Source organism: Ambystoma mexicanum, chromosome 11 (assembly GCF_040938575.1).
Source record: "Ambystoma mexicanum isolate Mex_15411 chromosome 11, UKY_AmexF1_1, whole genome shotgun sequence".
NCBI classification, from domain to species: domain Eukaryota; kingdom Metazoa; phylum Chordata; class Amphibia; order Caudata; family Ambystomatidae; genus Ambystoma; species Ambystoma mexicanum.
Window position 1 is genome coordinate 596,634,096 of NC_090934.1, and position 18,343 is coordinate 596,652,438.

The 18,343-nt window shown below is 46.6% G+C and overlaps 1 protein-coding gene across 2 annotated transcripts in view; it reads left to right on the plus strand.

The window, feature by feature from the left end:
- ZDHHC13 (zinc finger DHHC-type palmitoyltransferase 13) overlaps window positions 1-18,343 on the plus strand; it is a 1,364,100-nt gene that overhangs the window by 638,207 nt on the left and 707,550 nt on the right. The gene's annotated exons all lie outside the window — the stretch shown is intronic.

The window sequence follows — 18,343 nt, forward strand, 5'->3', positions numbered from 1 at the left end:
TGGTACAACCTACTGTCCCAGCACCAAGGTCAAACAGTGCACCAACAACCCAACTCAATGAACCTGGCAGCATGGCTCCTGAGGTCATAGAGTTTGGACTTCTCAATTTGCCTCAGAGGTGTATGGACATCCTAAAGGAATCTAGGAAACCAAACACAAAGCACTTTTACTTTGACAAGTGGAAGAGGTTCATTATCTGGTGCCAGAGTAGACAAATCAACCCTGTTGATTGCACTCCTTCCACTATTGTTACATACATGCTCCACTTGCTAGATGCAGGACTGGTTTTTAACTCACTGAAAGTACACCTGGCAGCCCTGTCGGCATACACCACTTCCCATAGCAAGATCTCGTGGTGGAAAGTACCAGTAGTTAAAGCCTTCATGGAAGGAGTAAAGAGACTTCACCCTCCTATCTCAAACCTACCACCAGGGTGGGACCTTAATGTGGTGCTAGCCAAGCTCATGGGACCCCCCTTCGAACCCATGCATAAAAGCAGTCTCAAACACCTGACTTATAAAACGGCCTTCTTAGTAGCTATTACTTCTATAAGAAGGGTCAGTGAAATTCAGGCTCTGTCAGTGCAGGATCCATTCTTTACTGCTCATAAAGACAAACTGGTTTTACACACACACACCCTAGGTTCTCACCTAAGTTTATATCAAAATTCCATGTAAACCAGTCCATCGAGCTTCCGGCTTTCTTCCAGGACCCGCAAAGCTCGGCTGAGGTGAAACTACACACCCTAGATGTGCGTAGGGCGGTCCTCTACTATGTAAATAAAACCAGACCGCTAAGAAAAACAGATCAACTGTTTGTCTCCGTAGCTACAGGCAGAGAGGGGGATCGCGTCTCTAAAGGTGCCATCTCGAAGTGGATTATTAATTGTATCCAGCTGTGTTACTCACTCTCTGAAAGAACTCTGCCTTTCACGCCAAGAGCCCACTCTACTAGAGGCATTGGGGCCACTCTGGCTTTCATTGCAAATGTACCCCTTGACACCATTTGCAAAGCAGCTACTTGGAGCTCTATTCACACTTTTACTCAGCATTACTGCATTGACGCCCATTCCAAGGCAGATACACAAGTGGGACAAGCGGTTCTAAGACACTTATTTGCTCATGACCCTTCTCACATCCCACCTCCTTCAGGTACTGCTCGCTAATCTATGCACAGCATGTGATCTAAGCAGATTCCACAAGCCTCAGAAGGGATACATTACTCAACATAATCGTATTTCTGATGCTTGTATCTGCTTAGATTTACATGTGACCCACCCTTCCTCCCCTCTGAGAGAAGGCGCATGATTGCTTGTAGTCTTACCTTTCTGTCTATCTGCTTGGATTATCTGTACTCACGCTGCTCCTCATGCTACCTCATGTCAGAAAAAATACAATCTGAGGATCCTAGACGCATGAAGGATCTTTGGTACAGTGGACGTCACACTAGGGATAGTATTACTGGCACACCCTGTGTCGACGCCCATTTTCGAGTTTCGAAAAACAAACTTTAATACTTCGCAGCTTCCACTAGATGTCGGCCTATGCACAGCATGTGAATCTAAACAGATACAAGCATCAGAAATACGATTACGGTGAGTAATGTATCCCATATATATGTGATCTGCGCCACATCATTGGCAGAAGCACCACTTCATAAACGTTGCAATTATATTCTGAATTCCTGGCACACAATGAATAAATGCACAGTGTAACATGTAGGTGCCTTTCCCCGGCTTACTAGGTGTGAGAGAAAAATAAAATAGCAGACACAACCCCTTGTCGACGAAAGAGGCACCGAGACCCGGCTGCAAGAGTTCAAAGGATGGTTTATTTCTCCAGCTAGGAAATAACCCAAAAAACCCTCCAGCCCCTCATTACATCATTCTTATATTTATATTAGTTAAAGTAACTCTAACAAAAAATGCTAAATGGTCCCGATTGGCCAGGCGGTGTGGTGCTGTAGGTGTGGGTGGCATCTCTTCCTCCTGGGTGGCTGACGAGATGACGGACGCCAAACATCTTGCGCTCCACTCTGGTCAGGGTCCGGTCACTGGGGTCACTACCTAAGCTAACATGTTACACACTAAATAACAAATTATTTAAAACATTTTATGCTACTTGTCACATTTCTACATAAGTCGCACACAATGATTGTCAGTACAATTGGGTCATTCGTGGCTTTAATTGGAGGCCTTGACCTTATTGTGCATGTAGAAGAATCAGGCTGTGTTTTGCATCTTTTCCTAGGTTTCAAACTCATTAGTGCAAATAAAAGCATATATAGTAGTAAAAATGCTTAAGGTTAGTGAGGAGTGTATTGGGTGGATTTCGCAGCACAGGCTAGAGTCTGGCACTTCAAAGAAATACCTTACAGGGGGTGCAGGGTCAGGATGGCAAAAAATGGTTCTAATGGGGGTGGGTGGCTTGCACGTTTATGAGGACGAATCGAGCAGAAAGTGCTTAGCTCATCCTGGTTCACATGCAGGTTCTCAGACGAACAGCGATCTCAGAGGAAGAAAACTGTAGCATATTGATTGTTGCAACTTTCTCCAGCTTCAGTGTGAGAATGGAAGCGCAGAGCTTTCCTTCGCAGGGGGGAGTGCAAGGGTGGGGGGTCAGCCAGCTGCCTGCGCGCCTTGTGTGTGTGTGTCTGTCCTTGGCTGCCGAGGTGGAAGGGGAGCTGAGCATTGCTGTACTATCGCAGTGAGGCCCGTTTACCCAAGATGGAGTCGAAAGGGGGCACAAAAGATGGAGGCCCCATGTCCTTCTCAGTAGTCCCATCTATGCAGCAGTCAACCGGGGTTAACTTCACATAAGGGCAAGGAGCAATCCCACTACCGGAGGCACGTGGTCCAAGCCTCGTGCTGAGGAGCGTACGACACGAGGGGGCCTGAGGACCCCTCGCTCCCATACATTCCCCCCTTTCGTTACATCTAAAGTAACAAACTACTTTATCTCGTTCTTTCCGTTCTCCCTTCGGTAGCGCTCAGCTTCAGCCACAGCCTCATCCCAAGCAGGTGTACACTTTATTGTCATCCATGCTTTGCACACACTTCTTAAGCTGTTACCTCTTCTTGCGTATTGTTCTGGGGTGACCATTAAGTATATCCCACCATCCCCATCTAAATCTATCCAAACCTCGTTATACCACAGCAAGTTCTTTGGTTCTCTAATGGTAGTGTAATGTAAATTATCGACCACGTCCCCATACTGCCTATAGATGGCAGCCATTCCATACTGTGGTGTGGTGTATTCTCTGGTTTGTACTTGGGCATCTATCATGGTAGCCACCTTTGTCTGTCGGCCCACGGTTACCATCATCATTGCTGAATTAGGCATATTATTTTCACAGCATCTTAATCCCAGTTGACACGCACAGAATATTAGGAGAAGAAAGACTATGATGGGAATGACTATCTTCGCTGCGATGTTCACCCATGATGGTATCCAGCTGAACAGATCGTCGTACCATGTGTTGTCTATTCCACCTTCTGCTCTCATTCTTTCTCCTAAACTATGCACTGCTGTTATCACATGTGACAGTGTCCCGTTATCAGCATCGGAAGTTGGTACGAACGTGCAACACGCCCCCCCAATTTTTTTGCAAACACCCCCGTCCATCGCTGTGATAAGATCTAAGACATATCTGTTTTGCATCGTCATCAGGCGCAGTGCACGGAGCTCTATTTTTATTATGTTGAATCCTTCTTCAGTGTCGTTGGCCAGCTGGATGAGCTCCCAGCGTGTTATCTGCAGCCATTTCGCGTTAGCCCTTGCTTGAATGCCTGGTGCTTGGAACGATGCAAAGAATGTTTCTGCAGATGAGAAAAGCTTATACTGTTGTAGGATTTCAGCAAAGAGTTCTGACGATTTGGACGAAATATAATTGGATCTTTTGCTGCGTGACAACTTGGTTTTCAAGGTTTCTTCTGGCAATATTTCGTATGCTGGGGGCTCCGCGATTGTTTTATCGGGCGCTGTCGATGGTTCAGCCGATTGCCCTGCTGTCGATGTGTCAGCCGAAGGCCTTGCTGTAAACTGGACGTGGCTCTCTGGTATCACCATTAGTGCTGAGTGAAGTGTGGCTAGGGCACAAGTGCCCCTCCAGGATGCTGGGAGATGCAGGTAAGCTCGTTTGCCACAGATCCAGTATATGTCCATTAATGCAGCAGTGCCTTTTTCTTAACTGGCATTATTAAAGTCTTATTGCACTTCCGCACAGTTCCCATGTTCACCTTCCCTTCTCTGTGGAAGCAAAGTTTGTGCAGTATTTCCTTTTGAATCTTTATGGGTCTCTCCAGGGGTGTGACCCATGTCAGCTTGGTGATATGCTGTGACCAGATGGGATGCACGTTTCTTTTGCCCATTCGTATGTTTCATCTGGAAGCCCTCGAAGCCCCTCAGCTTTGCATTCAATCGTTTCATCATGCCATTTGTCATCTGCATATCTTGTCCCTTCTATAATAAAAAATGGCTCCTGGAGGCAGATTACTCCTTGTCGTCTGCTGGTGAAAGTTTGTTCGTTCTCCAATTTTTCCATAGTGACTGTGTGTGCTTGGAATGTCTTTTTTATTCTGCACAGCATCAGATGAATCGAACATTGGGCCTCAGACAAGGGTACTTCCTGTGGGATTAACATTTTTGGGGTTCCAGTTGCGTGAGAAATAAGTGAGCACACGTAACAACTTTCATTACTTGCTTGCTTTGCTGCGGCGCTCATGTCTGAATACCATTTGTTTGATTGGTCAGGGTGTCGGGGGGGGTCCTCTATTTCATCTAACCCTAGATTATGATAAATATCGGATCTGTTTTTTCCCCACCCCCCTTTTCCTCCTTGTGTTTTTTAGTTGGATACCAATTTGTGGATATTGCAGCGGGAATATTCTAGACCATGCTTCATCGATGTTCATGGTGACGTGTGTATTCAGTAGTGGTTTCTGGTGCAGTGTGTGTACGCATGCTTGTATTTCTGGAATTAGTTAACCAATAGTAGTCATCATTTACATTCCATCCAAGCTCTATTTCCTTGGCCACAGTATTATTCAACAATGGAATAGCAGTTTTATTTACATGCAATTGTTCAAGGGGCAACGTTCTATTTTTACTATTCAATTCAATGTTATAAGTGTCCTTCAAAATAGCTGTTGCTTCAGTCCAAATTAGTTTAGAACCTGGTTTTGTCATATCAGTTCGGCTCCGCCCTTTGTTCATTTCATTTGCCACATATAAAACATTATACCAAATAAGATAAAACATCATTATTGCAAATAATAAGGCAGCATATTTTATAACACATTCCAAATTATTTAATCTACTGGCCCTAGTGGCATCCCTATTTCTATCTAACATTTCAGCCTGCTCAGCCATTTCGTCGCATTGGCTCATGTTGAACCTATGTGGGCGAGACAAATTCGTTCATCATGAAAAGAAACATATTTGCAATTGTTCATTCTTTTTCATTTCTTTACTCAGTTAGGCATTTAACAATTCCTTTTCATTTTATCAAGGAAATAATGAGGAAAAATAGAAAAAACAACACGATTTATATGAGAAGAAAAGAAAGAAAGAGAGAGAGAAAGAAAATATGTAAAAACCTTTGCTTTTCCTCTATACTTTCCCTGTCTAAGTTGCAATTTTCATCATGTCATCCTGTGCCAGTGATGGCATCCACACAGTCGGTTTCATTTTGGGGAGGTGCAACACTGTGTGCACTTCTTACGTCTGAGAGGTGCACCCAGTACTTTAACCCCTTAACTTTTTAACTGCAGTTGGGGTGCTGTACACCACTGTGTATTGACCATGAAACCTTGGTGAATTCCACCTTCTTACAAAATTTCTGACAAAAATCTGCTCCCCTGGCATTAAAGGCCCCTCCGGGCTTTCTGCTGTCGGCATGGAGGTGTCTGTTGCTACATCTTCAGTAAATGGTGAAACAATTTGTTTTGCTATGCTGCATACTGCTTGCGTTAGCTGTGTTAGGTACTCCTTAAACTCTTCTCCCAGCACTGTGGCAGCCCTGTGCGCATCAGACGCCCTCCTAACAGGGGAGAGCGGTGTGTGCAATCTCCTTCCCGTCACAATTTCGTGCGGGCTTAAATGATGATCCTTGCATGGTTGATTTCTGAGATGGAACAGTGCTAGGGGAGACAATATACCCAATTTCTTTTCAACGTGCTGCATAATTTCGATAAATTGCTTTTGAGCAGCCCGTTGATCCTCTCCACAGCTCCATTGGCCATTGGATGATAAATCGAACATAGTTTGTGTTTCACCCCCAGAAGGGAGGTCACTTCCTTGAAGAGGTCATTCACAAAGTGCGTGCCGTTGTCTGAACGGATCACGTCACAGATTCCCCACCGCGAGAATACTTCTCGCACAAGGAACTTGGCAGCACATTTTGCATCAGGATGGGGACAGGGGCCCGCTTCTACCCACCGTGAAAAAGGGCATACCACCACAATCAAGTATCTTGCTCCATTACATCTTTCTCCCATATCGGCGTAGTTGATATGTAGTTCTCTAAATGGACCTGTAGGGCGTGGCAAGGTGCCACGCAGAGTTCGTAATGTCATTCCTGAATTGTAAGTTTGGCATGTAGTACATTCAATCACAAATTTAGACAAGTATTCGTGTAGATTAGGAACAAACCAATCCTCTAAGAATATCTGCGGCGATGTGGTGTTTTGCAACGTGAGCTGGGAAATGCAGTTGTTGGAATGCTACTTCTAATAATTCTACAGGCATCACTAACTTGCCTGTCGTTTCCTGTCTCCAAATGAGATCTGTTGCTGATTGCTTACACCCTCGTTTGCCCCACAACTCATGCTCTTCCGGTGGAGCCCTTCTCTGGAGTTCTATCAATTGTGCTATGGGCGTGTTACTGTATGCCTCTGTTGGTGGTTCTGCTGTGGTTGTTTTCACAATATACTCTGATGTAGGTGTCTTATTTATTTTTTTAAAGATGTATTTACCATTTTCAAATACAACTGAAAGTACATATCTGTCCCCCCAACTTCCCCTTTGAACCTCCCCCCACCCACTCCCAACCGGGAAGATTAGCAAATTGTCTCTGTTGCTCAAGGAAATGCCTATGATGTAAATATGTCCGATATTCTTATGTTGTGCGGGCACCATTGTTCCATGTAGTCTGATTGTAGGTAGTCCAGAATCTCTCCCCATTCCTTTGTGAACGTCTCTTTTGTTCCTTGTATTGTATGTGTGAGCTTTTCCATGGTTAGTTGTGCCCATACTTTCTGGAGCCAAGTATAAATCTGTGGGGGTTCTTGTTTTTTCCAGTTTTGGGCAATTGTCGCCCATGCTGCTATGAGTAAACCCATAAAGCTTCTCCATTGTGGTTTCCTGAATTTCCTTGCTGCCTGATCTCTTATTCCGCATAGCCACACTTTTTCCTCTAGTTGTTCCGCTTCCGGGAATATCTTAATGATTTCCTTCTTGATTTCCATCCAGAAAGGTTTGATTCCCCTACAGTCCCACCAGATGTATTTCCACGTGCTCACCTCTGTGCAGCCTCTCCAGCATGTGTTAGTAGTTTGGGGATACATGGCGTGCAACCTTTCTGGTATATAGTGCCATTGGGTTACAATTTTTAGCCACATTTCCCTTTTTTGGACTGATCGGGTCATTTTTGGTATGGTATTCCACAGATCTTTCCATTGCTGTTTGTGGATTTCCTCCCCCAATGTCTTCGTCTACTTGACCATGTATGCCCATTTGAGCTCCTCCTCCTGGGAGTTGATGTAGGTGTAGAGCGAGGAGACCAGTTTCCTTGATCCGGAGTTGGATATTAGGAACTTCTCAAATGGCTTGAGTTCTCTTGTGGCTGCTGTTTTGACGTCTGGGGTTGCCTGCCAATGCCTTAGCTGTTCATATTTGTATCTGTCTGCTTCCATTAGTTTTAGTATCGATTTGCATTCTTTAAACGTTCTTATTTCTTCATTTTGGTACATTTCCCCTATTTTTGTGTATCCCACTGCCTCACATTTCTCATAGGCTCCCTGCTCCATTCCCGGTGGGAACTGGGGGTTCCGGCATATGGGTGTGAAGGGGCCCTCCACTGTGGTCATGATGCCTTTTCGTGTTTGTTCATCCCAAGCCTCTAGGGTGGTTTTTAAGATCTCGCTTATTCGGAGGTTGGGGTGCCTGTGTTTTGTTTTCCATAGTTTCCTCTAGGGAGGGATCTGGCTACCGCCCGGTCTTGTGACACCCACACTGATTGTTGGTTATCTCCCAGCCATTCTCTTAGAACCCAGAGTTGTGCCGCCTGGTAGTATTTGCGGAAGTGTGGCAAGGACATTCCCCCTTCCCTCGTTGGAGCTGTAAGGGTCGCTCTGGCGATCCTTGGTTTTTTATCAATTCCATATATAGGATGAGGTTGCTTTGGACAGAGCTTTAAAGAACGATTTGGGCATTTTGATCGGGAGAGCCTGGAAGTGGTATAGCAATTTGGGAAGGACGTTCATCTTTACTGCCTGAATTCTACCCCACCATGACACCATTAGGGGGTTCCAGCGCTCTAGATCCTTCTTTAACCGTTCCAATAGGGGCGGGTAATTCCCATTGTATAGTGCTTCTATGTTGTGTCAGGATTATCGCCAGGTATTTGATTCCCCTTTCCGCTATTGTCAAATCGAGTGATGCTGCTATTCTCTCGACCTCTGGCCTCTCACCAGCTAAAGCTAACAGTTCTGATTTTTTCTTGTTTATTTTTAGACCCGAAATTGCCCCAAAGGTTTCCAGCTCTCTAATCGCTTGGGGTAATGCCGTCCCCGGGTTCGTTAGGGCTAGCAGCATATCATCTGCGTACGCTATTACCTTGTGTTGTGTGCCTCCTATTTCTATCCCTGTTATGTTGACTGATTCCCTTATTCTATTTAACAGTGGTTCCAGGAATATGGCGTACAGGAGGGGGGTGTAACGCTCACCTGATTCCCACGGAGGCGCGGCTCTGAAGATGGACTGGAAGGGCCCCTCTATTCTGGCTTCTCTGGCTCGCAAGAATACCCTCCTGTATGTGGAAAGGGAGTATTACCAACTGGCGGAAATAATGTTCAAGCCTCCCACTCCCATCCAACCCTCCACGAAACCTCTTCCACGGTTCCCCGTGAAGCCTCACCTTAGGGTTTGGAATGGTGAGCTCTCCGTCCTGTTTCAGATGCAGGGGCGCGTTGAAACCCAGTTACTTCACTGGATTGAGGGTTGATGGAGTTCAGGTAAGCTTGACTGTTCAGGTAAGGCGATGTAATAGTTCTGTTCAAAAGTTCAAGCTCTTTAATTATGTCCGTTGTCTTATTGCAGCAAGCGCTAATTCTCATGTCCTTTTCCCCTTAGGGGCCGGGGTTCGGATGCCGGAGAAATGGCGCCGACCCGAAGTGAAGCGTGCCACTTCAATAAATGGCAGGTAAGTTCCGGATGAGCGCTCAGGTAATGTCTTTACAAACGCCCAACAATGACTTTGTCTTTTTTCCCCATAGGGGCAGGGGTCCGGAGATGCCAGGAAGCGGCAGGACCCGAAATGCAGAGGGAAATATCCAACAGGTAAGTCTTAAAAGGAAACTGAGCTTTCCTTATTCCTTTTCTCCCTCTCACCTTTGTTCTTGTATTTTTTCCTCTAGGCACCGGAACGTAGCTGAATCCGGAAGATCGCTGCTGAAGATGGAAGCGCCTTGCCAAGGTGAGTGAAATGCAGTGCTGCAGCGATCGAAACGAAATGCTTTAAAAAAGATGTCTTCCTTTTCAGGATCGTCGGTGAAGTGACTCCGGAATGCAGATTTAGCAGGTAAGGGCTTTTCTTCACCTAATCTCCCCTTTCTCCCCTTGCAGGTGTTCCAGGGTGCTGGCAGGCGTGGCTGAAGTCAGGATGCAGGAGCAGACACGGTGAGCGTCCAGCTGCTAGGTGCAGAACAACGCGAAGCACGTGTGGCTGATCGGGTGTGGTTTAAATAGCCTTGGAAGAAGTTCCTGGTATGTATCCTTCCACCAATCAGGTATGTATCCTTCCCCGACCACACCCAGGTTGTGAAGTAGTCCCATTCAGGCCTCAAGAGGGCCTGGATGAAGCAGCATGGTCTGCATCAGGTAAGTGTGCACCCAAGCACTTAAACACATATCCTCTCTTATGAGCCTGGCGCCAGGACTGGGGCCAGGACTGGGGGCCCCTATGAGCCTGGCGCCTAAGGCGCCAGGACTGAGTCCAAAGGGCCCCGACTTGGGCCCGCTGGGACTTCCCAGGGGAAAATGATGTCTGCCTCTGGGCCCGGCCTAGCTCCTTAGAGGCAGGCATCATGACAGGGGGACAGTGGGCACCCTTGTTTGGTGCCCCGTGTTATTTCTATTTTGTCTGTGACCGCCCCATTTATGGCAATCCTGATTGTTGGGGAGGTGTAATTGGCTTTTGTCATTTTTATAAACTGTTCCCCAAATCCCATATTCTTCAGAGTTTTGAACAGTATTGACCACTCCACCCTATCAAAGGCCTTTTCGGCATCTAGTGAGAGCAAGGCTGCCGGTGTGGGGGTGATCCCAGTTTTCTCCACTAGGTGAAATATTCTTCTCAAGTTATCGTGTGTTTGTCTCCCTGGGATAAATCCTGATTGGTCTGGGTTTATTATGGACGGGAGAAGTGGGGATAGCCTATTTGCCAGAATCTTGGTGTACAATTTGGCGTCCATATTAATTAGTGCAATGGGGCGGTATGAGCTGGGGAGGGAGGGGTCTTTCCCTGCCTTGTGGAACACCAAGACCTTAGCTTCATTCATTGAGTGAGTCACATTGCCATTTTCTTTGAAGGAGTTTAGGAGTCTCGTCAAGACCGGGATAAGTATATCTGCATATTTTTTATAAAGGGGGGCGGTAAAGCCGTCCGGGCCTGGTGCCTTATCGTTCGGGAGTGCCGCTATTGCCTTTTTTACTTCCTCTTCCGTGATCGGGCTCTCCAATGCTACTCTGTCTGCCTCGGTCGGTTTCATTCGGATGTTCTGTGGTATAGTGTTTGGTAGAATTCGCGGAAGACTTTTCCTATGTTCTGGGTTCGTGTTTGTAATTCTCCCTGCGAGTCTCGAATGCTCATTATGTTCATTGTCTTTTGTTTTTCTCGCAGTTGTCTTGCTAAGAGTCTGTCTGCCTTATTGGCTTTTACATATATCCGTTGTTTAAGGTATTGGAGGGATCTTTCGGCCACTTTGGTGCGTAGCATTTCTAGTTGTCCCTGCGTGTGTTTTAAGGCTTTCTTTAGGGTTCTGGAGGGATGGGTCTTAAGTTCTTTTTGAGTGTCTGTTATTTTCTTTTCGAGTTCTTTTTCCCAGCGGTGTCTCTGGTTTTCTTTAGTGGCTTTTAGTGCTATAAAATGGCCGCAGGTTACCGCTTTAAATGCCTCCCAGACAGTGCTTAGTGGGACCTCGCCTGTGTCGTTTTGCGTAAAGTATTCTGTTATCTTATCCCTAATCGTTTCCCCCAGTACCGGGACCTGGAGAATAGCCTGAGGGATCCTCCAGCGCCACAGCCCTTCCCCCTTTTCTGGGGTCGTTATTTCTATCCAGAGCGGGGCTTGATCTGAGAGAGATATCGATCCCTTTTCTATATCTTGGATTTTCCCCATGAGGCCCACCGACACCAAGAAGTAATCTATCCTTGACATCGTATTGTATACGTGCGAAAAGTACGTGTAGCCTCTCTGCTGATCCTTTAGTTGTCTCCATACATCGCATAGTGCCAGTTGGTCCATCTTTTGTTTGTGAAGTTTGGAAGGGGCGCCCTGGGTGGTGGGCCCCACCGTGCTCCTATCTGTTTGTGGATGCCATGCTAGGGGTCTCCCCCATAATCACTTCCCCATTCGCAAAGCCCTTGAGCTTCTCTAGCGCGTCTCGGAGGAAGCCATCCTGACCCGTGTTGGGTGCGTATATGGAGGCCAGAGTCAGGCGGCATCCGTCAAGTTGTACATTAATGATCGCGAGCCTCCCTTCCTTATCCGTCAGCCTGTCTGTAAGGACTACATTCGCTCCTTCTTTTATTGCAATCAGGACTCCTGCTTTTTTGTCTATGGCATTAGATTGTGCCCATATACGGTATCCCCTGAGATGTATTTTCTGTTTGTCCTGAGCTTTAATATGCGTTTCTTGCAGTAAGAGAATGCTCGCCTTTTCCTCTCTTCAGCAGGGATTCTACTTTTTTCCTCTTTATCGGGGAGTTCAGGCCTCTTATATTGTATGTTAAGATTCTAAGTTTTCCCATTATGTATTACGGCATTGTGCATTTCCCGTTTCCCTGTGCAGTGAGATCTTTTGCTTCTTCCGGTGCATTCCCCCTCCCCCCCTCCCTCCATGTCCCCTCAACTTCCCCCCAACTTCAAACTTTGAAACAATTAACTCCCCGAGGAGGGCCCTGGTACCTAGAGTTGCTAGGGCGTTGAGCCTATCGCTCCCGGCCCTCAATGCACTCAGTATTAACTTCGCGGGGGATCCTGTACCCCGCATTTCCTCAGACCTTCCTGAGTATCTGTTCCAAGGGCTCCTCACCGGGCCGCCTGTTTGTTCTTACCATGGACATTTTACTATGTTTACTTGATTACCCATTTTGCTTCTTCTTTTGCCCCATCTCCTCCCAGCCCCTCATCCTTTTGTGGGTCCCAGCTCGTGTTCTGTTGGGCACTCCCGTCGGTCCCTCTGTATGTCCATTATGTGTAGTCCTTCTTCGCATGTGGCTACTCTTCTTTGTTTGCCTTCCCAGGTGAATAGAAGGCCGAATAGGAATGTCCATTTGTATCGTATTTCCTTCGCCACAAGTTATTTAACTAGCGGAGCCTTATCTCTCCTTTTTTGCAATGTCACTGAGGCCAGGTCTTGGTACAGGTGGATGTCTGTCCCATTCATCCTGATATGATCCAATTGTCGCACCCTCTACAGAATTTGTTCCTTTTGTGGGTATGAGGAGAGGGCTGCTAGGACATCTCTTGGTCTTTCTCCGGGCGCCCCTGTTCATTTTGGGCCCACTCGGTGGACCCTGTCTATCCCTATGGAGTCCACTTCCTGTTCATCCAGAATGTCTCTGAACACTTCCTGGACTGCATTTTTGAGGTCTTTGTCTAGCACTGTCTCCGTAATGTTCTTGATTCGAATGTTAGATCTCCGGGAACGATTTTCTAGGTCTTCGCACTGGATCTCAAGTTGTGGGTTAAGCGCACCAAGTGTTCCTGGGTCCCGCTGTATTGGCGATTTTCATCTTCGAGGTTTTGGACGATTTTCTCCACCGTCGGTCCTCTCTTCTAGTTTGGCTACATCTCTCTTCACTTCTTGGACCGCTTGTTTTATTTTATTTCTCATAGATGTGAACTGGTCCTGGACCGCGGACATGAATTTATCCTGGAGCTCCCTGAACCATGTTTGCATATCTTCCCGTGATGGGGGGGAGTGGGATGGCTTTGGAGAGGTTGTGGTCCTCTGGGGAGTCTTCCCGAGGCTTTCCTCATGTATGGACCTGGGGGTTCGCCGACCACATTTGTACTAGGTTCGCATCTTGTTTGGCTGGCTGTGAGTTCGGGGGAGCCGTGTTCCCTTTCCCCTTTGCTTTTGACCTGCCTTCCGTGCTGTATATCGTTCTCCTGCGATTATCGGGAGGCGTGATGCGATTTGAAGGGACCCAGGGGTTGTCTCCTGGTTGTCGGCTTTATGGCCTTCCCCCTTGCAATGTTGATTGCTGGGGTGGGCGTTGGTCTTCCTGTATGGGGGGCTGTTGCCCTAGCGGGGGGCTTCCGCCTGTAGCAGAGTCGTTCCTTTGTTCCCCCTCTGCCCCTCCCCCTTCCCTCCTCAGGCCTAACTCTGGGCCTTCTGTGTGGTGGGGGTCGTGTGAAAGTCCGGGTCGTGTGAAAGTCCGCTGGTGTTGAGGGGGGGCGCTCACCTTAGGCGCCTCCGGGCGACCAATGGTGTGCGGCGTATTGTTCGGGCTGCGGCCCTTCTCCTCAACGATACGGGGCCTCGCGCTCCTCAGCTGTTTTTCTCCGCCCCGTCGCTGCTCGACTCCTCGGCTGGGGGGCGGATGCGCACCGATCGTGGGGGCTGGCTCACGCTCCCTTGCGTGCCCTCACCGGGAACCTTGCAGCGCTCGGGGTGCTTCCGCGGCCGCCTTCGTCTCCTGCTGGATCGCTGCCCTCGCAGAGGATTCTGGCTGTGTCCGGAGGGGGAGGGGCGGCCGTGTCGCTCGACTTCTGTGGCCCCTCGTATCGCGGTCCTCGCGATTGCGATGAGGACTCGCGCCTGCTGGGTGGTGTCCTCTACCCTTCGAGTAGGTTTTAGTGGCGAATCGTTAGATTCTGTCCTGCTTTATTATGTTTTGGCGGCGGCCCGGGCGGGGAGAGATCTAAATGCGACTCCCGGCGGCCATCTTGGAATCCGTAGGTGTCTTATTGAAGTACGTGGCTTCCTTCGCTGCTGCGTCGGCTGCCGCGTTCCCCAATGAGACGGCGTCTGTGTTATTGGTATGGGCTTGGCATTTAACCACCGCTACTACCGATGATTCTGCTAAAGCTTCTATTAGTTCATTAAGCAATGTGGCATGTTGTACGGGGGACCCGTCTGCTCTTCTGAACCCTCTCCTTCGCCACCGTGATAGCCCTGAGTGAACTGTGGTGGTGACATAAGCTGAGTCTGAATATATTGTCACGGCACAATCTTTGGCTGTGTGTAACGCGCTGATTAGTGCGGTCAGTTTGGCTGCTTGTGCAGAGTAGTGTGAGGGGAGGCGTTTTTGAACAATCACTTCGTATGTGTTTTCTTCCATGTGCACTACCGCCATCCCCCACATGTTTCTCTCCTGCCTGAGTTTATGGATGCTGACCCGTCTATGAAATAAAGTTCTCCTTCTGTAAGGGTGTTTTCTCTTGCTTTGGGAATGTCATTGCCCTCTCCCTCATATGTGCTACAATCGTGTTCCTGTAAATCCTCAGTTGTGCGTGGCTCTGTGATGAATGTGGCTGGGTTCACTGTCTTGCATCTGACCACAACGGATTTGATATTATTTCATAAGCAGAGGCTCTCTTTGTTGTGAGGGTAGATTTTGTTCTTTCCAAGATAGCAAATAACGAGTGTTCTGCATATAGCGTCACTGAACATCCCATTACGATTGTGGCACTTTTCTCAATGGCGAAGGTTGCTGCAGCGAGGGCCTGTTCGCAAGCGAAATGTCCCTGCATTACTGGGTCTAATATTCCACTGTAGTACGCTAATGGTTTGTGGCCTAGCGATGTCTTTTGTGTCAATACTGCTGTCATTAATGTTCCATTGCTGTGTGAAAACAGGAAAAATTCCCTTTCATAATCTGGGTTTGCAAGAACTGGGGTGTCTGAAATAAGGTCTTTTAATCGAGAGAATTGGACAATTGTCTCCTGTGTCCATTTTATTGGGGCTTTGTTCTTTTGTGCTTCTTTCAGTGCTTGTAACATTGGCCGTGTGTACGCTGCGTAATCGAGGATCCATGCTCGGCAATAGTTACATATGCCAAGAAATTTCCTCCTCCTTGTGTTTTTTAGTTGGATACCAATTTGTGGATATTGCAGCGGGAATATTCTAGACCATGCTTCATCTATGTTGTTCATGGTGACGTGTGCATTCAGTAGTGGTTTCTGGTGCAGTGTGTGTACGCATGCTTGTATTTCTGGAATTAGTTAACCAATAGTAGTCATCATTTACATTCCATCCAAGCTCGATTTCCTTGGCCACAGTATTATTCAGCAATGGAATAGCAGTTTTATTTGCATGCAATTGTTCAAGGGGCAACGTTATATTTTTACTATTAAAAATACTAAAGCTCTAGTTCAGCCTTCACATGTTTTCCAAACACCCTGGGCACCAGCACAACCATATTAAACCCATATAACAAGCAAACAAGGGGTCCTAAAAATAATATATATACACACACATGTGCTCATTTGCAATAAAGTTTAGATCAGCATTTTCGTTTTTGGGGGCTGTCATAAAAAAGAAGTGGGCTTTCCTTCAGAGTCCTATTCAGACATGTGCTGTGTCCCAGTTCAAAATGGCTCATGTCGCTTGTTTGCATAGTCAAAGCTCTGCATTTAAAAAGTTTAATTGTATAAAACCACACAACTTATCATATTGTGTGCGCTGTCAGCACTATATGTGGCGATCGACCCCAGCCCCAAGGTTTCCATTTCACACAGAGAATGTCCCTGCTGCTGGAAACTTCATAAACTAGCTCAAACTTTTATTTATTTTGTTTGTGTGTTTAGTACAAAACTGAACTTTTCACACATCATTCATTAACATTAAATTCACATTTAATGACTTTTTTCTTTTTTGCATGATTAATACTCAGTGAAAACTGAACTTTAAAACTATAAAATCTTAACACTAGCAATCCTAGATGATCTTATGGATAAAACAATATTAAAATATGAATGGTACTAATTAACAACAAACCACAATGGATGAGTGACCCAAACAACCTAACAGCCGGGTTTACAAACGGCTTCCGTCCATTCAATATCTAACACACTTAGGAGGAGCGAGGAAGAAAAATAAACCCTTTCTCCTATACCAAAGCTATTTTCCAAAATTTTAGTAACCTAATAGAAAGGGAAATTTCATTAGTATTTAGGATTCTAATCCATAAATCCTCGTCTGGGCGCAGCACAGTGTTTTCCAACCACAGCACATGCAGTATTGACACAAGGTTTTGTGATATAAAGCACAATGTCTGCAGAGTCGTTTCCCCTGAGGGACCTTTCTCCTTCTGCCCAAAACATCCATAGTGGGGAGCACATTTAACTTTAGCCTCAACATTTGGGCTCTGAATTCCCTATATGGATGCATTCTGAGGTATGGTGCTGGGGTGTTGGTATTCCTCAGCGTCCAATTAAAATGATCATTAAAGCAACGATATTCCAACAAAGCAGTCCTAAACTGTATTCACACATATCTAAACCGCTTTTGCTTTACTGTTTGGATTTGTTGATAATTCGTCCTCTGAGAAATCCATTTTCGAAAGAGTCTCTGTGCACCATACACCTCAATTCATCAGTGCTTTACAAGAACCTTTGACCCATAATTCATTCAGGTAGACAAAAAACGAGGCATTGGGTGGTGAGACTATGCCAGCGTATTGCTGAAGCTTTGCCCAGTCAATCACACTCTGAATTGGCAATTACCCCAACTCAAAGAGAATTCCAGCAATTGGGATTGAGGCCGGTAGCTACAGCACCCATCTCCACAACTTGGCATCTAACCTTGCCCAGCAAACACTGTCATCCCTTGTTTGGGCACCATAAACTAACTTCGGGACGATTCTCTGTTTGAAAAATTTCAAGATGGGTAAAAGAAAACCTTCCAAACTTGTAATCCAATTGAATCAGCTGGCTAGTGGCAGCCAGAAATGTTGACTCTACATCAGCCGCAGACACCTTTCTAATGTTTCCATCATGAATGGACAAGCCCAAATATTTGTACGTGTTAACCACTTCCAAAGCATGACCTCTCAAATCCCAAAAAAATTTCTTCCATATACTCCTCGCCGTGTTGAGCACCAACATTTTAGATTTCAAGGTATTGGGTCAAGTTTACTAAAGCACCCCGCGACCGCCTGCAAAGCTCTTTGCAAGCCTATCGGTCATATCACAGATGACGTCATCTGCGTACGCTAAGTATTGTACTGCCAGGTTTCCCAGTTTAGGCGGGTTTGTCCTGGGAGTTCTCCAGCAGGCAAGCATGTCCTTTATATAAAAACAAAATAAAAAAGGTCCAATGACACACCCCTCTGAGTCATCGGTTTTTCTCTATTCAACGAGAGAATGCTCCATGTGTGTCACAACCCTCGCCCAAAACCCCCTCTGGCAAACCCATTGGCCAGGTGGAGTCAGGACTCGGGCCTCTAGAGCCTGGCATCCTCTTCAAAAACCCTCCTGGGGCCAGTCCTGGCGCCTATGGCACCAAGCTCATACACCATGAAAAATGACGTGCTTGGGAACTACTTTATTGTGTTGTCAGCCAACATGGAGGCATCCACATAGATTGGTTGCTAGGAACCAAGCTATGCGGTCTAGTGTTTTGGGTGTGGCAGCCTAGGGACTACTTTACCTGGACTATTTTGTTGGGGCTATTTAAACCACACCCGAGCAAGACAACACGCTTCGTGTTACTTTGCAGCTTTCAACATGATGCTCACTGTGTCCAGCTATTCCCCCCCGAACCTTGGAGAAGCAGAACCTGCAAGGAGACAAAAGGAACATCATTAGCAGCAGCATCTTACCTGCAGTCTTCATCTTTAGCCACTCGCAGCTCCTGAGAACAGCTTCCTCGAATCTGCACTCCTCCCGGACA